Below are 3404 nucleotides of genomic sequence, written 5' to 3'. Positions count from 1 at the left end.
TTAGTATTTACATTTTCTGCAATCTGTCTCTCTCTTCCAGCTGAAACCACGCCTCCCTAAACCCTATCTCTGTCTCTCTCTCTCTCTCATGAACCTTACACAAGAGATGGGCGTTGAATTTCTGCTCCTTGGTAAGGCACCCAAACAGTATTTCACTAAGGCCCTGTTTGGATTGCAAGAAAAAAATGTCTAATGGAAAAAAATTTCATGTTTTTTTATATTTCAACGATTAGAGTGAAATGATATGATTATGGCTGATTTGTAAGCCTCTTTAAATAAAATTTCATTAGGGTTGCTTGCAATTATCTTTTACCTGCGTAGAAAAGGAGCGGAATTTATGGCCAAAAGATTTTTCCTTTCCAAACTTTTCCACAAAAGCTTATTTTCGTTTTCAGTTTTATGTTTTTTTTTTCATTTTTTCTATATTTTATGGCCAATTGGTATGTACACTTTATATATTTTCATCTGTTTCTATTCTTCTTCTTTTTTGTTATATAATTATATCAGAGAGCTTTTTCAGTTTTTTTCTTTTTAATGTCTTCGGAAGTTTTACCCCATTTTCCCGAAGTTTTTCAATGTTCTTTGAGGATCTTTGAGTTCTAAAATTTTAATGTCTTATCAAGTTCTGCCCCATTTTCGTTCAATGTTCTGTGAGGATCTTTGAGTTCTAGAAATAAATGTTTATGGTTGCCAATTTACCAATTTGCATTGAAAATAAATCCCATTTTCTTATATTCAGGTGTTTTCTCTGTTTTCCTTTAGTGTTCACATTTCAGCTTTTGTAATGGTAATCAATTTTGTATATATCTTATGGAATAAGATCTCTAGATCATTTTATGATCCAGCTTTCCAGTTTGTTAGCAAATACCCTTACTTATATTTTGATTTTTTTTTCCACAAATGGTAACAAGAATATAGGGGAATTTTGGATTCATGAAAGCTTGGATTAGCTTCCCACTGATTTGGTTGGTTACATTACTGAGTTATCTAGGTTGTCAATGAACTAGGGGGATTTTTTGGTGTTTCCTTCTCTGGCTGAATCTCTCATTACCTTCCTAAGGTTAAAAAAATGCATTTTCAAAACTGATTGTGAGTACATAACTGATAATTGGATTCAGTTCTTATTTAAGCTAAACTTTTTTTCATTTTCCTCTAGGTAACTTTGATCTTTACAAGAACACAATATTAACGTAATGCATATGCCATGAGACACTTCCATTTCATGCCTCTTTGTTGTGTATCATGTGACACTCACTATCAATGCTTGACCTATGTTTTTTAAGTTTTTTTTTCAAATCCTCTATCTCAATCCAATAAGTGTTATTGGAACTAAGTGTTTCTTTTACATACGAATTAGCTACGAATTAGTTTCTATATCTATGTAATCCCAAGTTTGGAGTTGAAATACAAATATTTTTCATGTTTTATAGATTGGAGGTAATTGTTGTGAACTCGCCATCAATGCTTCATCATGTTCTTCAGGGGATTTCGAGATCCTCTATCTCAATCCAAAAGAACTTTCATCAGTTTATTAGCACAATTGGACTTGCTCTGTCATGACCTTCAGTTCATGGGTTACACACTTACACCCTGCCTTACAGAAAGAAGGTTACTATGGCCTTCAACTTTAGGTCAGATCACGACGTGAGGCACACATATTGTACTCAACCCTTATTGCTTTATTTGTTCATTTTGTCCTCTTACCTTTTCATGCTGTTGCGTAGCAAAGTGTTTTTTGGGTCTTCATGCATCTATTAGTTCTTGTGAGAAACATACCTTGGAGAACAATCCACAATTCTCTACACGTCCATGTTTGATTTCTAATCTTCTCCTTTTTCCCACCGACTACAGATATTCTCCTTTTTCCCACCTACTACAGATATCAGCAGAAGAGAAATGCTATGAGATATACACGTCCATGTTTGATTTCTATATATATATATATATATATATATATATATATATATATATATATATACTCAATTAAGGAGAGAGGGCGTAGAACCATCCCCTCCGTCAACAATAGCAGAAATGAGGAGTGCAACTTACAACATCTATCTTATCAGGTAAATTTGGAAACTCAGGTCTTTAAATGTTGTTTAGATTATTAAGCTAAGCTATGTATTTGATCTTATTGGTTTTTTTTTTAAAATAGTTCAATGAAATCATAATTAAGGCCATGTTCGTTTGGGATATTCAGAATTGATTGTGTCTAAAACTGATTTACTGGATACAAATGTGGCCCTTTGTCCTGCCTGCATAACCATATTATAATACTAATTGCCTCTGCTTTTTAGTGCTCTGTCATTTTATTTTTTCTGAATAAAGAGTTCTAATACCATTCTATATGAACTGGAATCTGACTTCCGTATGGTGGTGCATGTAGGATGTTGCCATATTAGAATTTTTGGCCTTTTATGGAGAATTTTTGTCAACACAGATATGTGGTTGGGAATAGATGACATGCCTTATGAGGTAAAAAGGACAGAGTCCTATATGTTTATTTTATTTTTTCTCTTCTGAATTTCTCTGTGTTTATGAATTTATCCTTCAAGTTCTGAAGGATGAAAAGATTAGAGTGGGTCTTTGTATCCTCCTTCCTTCTACTTTGTTCTACTTATTCATCTCGACAAATGATTTTTTGATATGCAGTAATCCTATATATTTAATGGAATTTCATTGGGATTGGAAGAATCATTTATTTTTTCCCCAGGACAAACAGTAGATTCACTTTCAAAAAAATAAAAAAAATACAAAAGAGTTATTAAATTTTTTGGTGTCTGACTCTGTTATTTTCGTTGTTCCTAGCTACCTAATTTTACTCTTACCTTCATGCATTTTTTTTAATCCATGCTCTCTACATTTTTGTTGTTGTTTCTGCCTTCTGTTATTTTTTGGTGTCTGACTCTGTTATTTTCCCGTCTAATTTTACACTTCTTTTTCATCCATGCTCTCTACTTTTTTGTTTTAAGTATTCTGTCTTCTTAATTTCTTGTTTTTCCCGTCAAAAACTTTCCTAACAGAGTTATTAAATTTTAAGTATTCTGCCTTCTTAATTTTCCCGGGTCTAATTTTATACTTCTTTTTAATCCATCCTCTCTACATTTTTGTTTTAAGTATTCTGCCTTCTTAATTTCTTGATTTTCCCCTCAAAAACTTTCCTAACAGAGTTATTAAATTTTTTGGTGTCCGACTCTGTTATTTTCGTTGTTCCTTAATCTCCTTTTTCCCACCTCCCACCTACTACAGATATTATCCAATTCAGGCATAGATATTCACGTCCCACCTGCTACAGATATTTTCCCACCTACTTACAGATATCAGCATTAGTATTTACATTTTCTGCAATCTGTCTCTCTCTTCTAGCTGAAACCACGCCTCCCTAAACCCTATCTCTGTCTCTG

Source organism: Tasmannia lanceolata, unplaced genomic scaffold, assembly GCF_043159265.1.
Source record: "Tasmannia lanceolata isolate RefF3 unplaced genomic scaffold, GAP_Taslan_0.1 ptg000013l, whole genome shotgun sequence".
NCBI classification, from domain to species: Eukaryota; Viridiplantae; Streptophyta; class Magnoliopsida; order Canellales; family Winteraceae; genus Tasmannia; species Tasmannia lanceolata.
The sequence above is the reverse complement of the archived record's forward strand: the minus strand, read 5'-3'. Positions refer to the sequence as shown.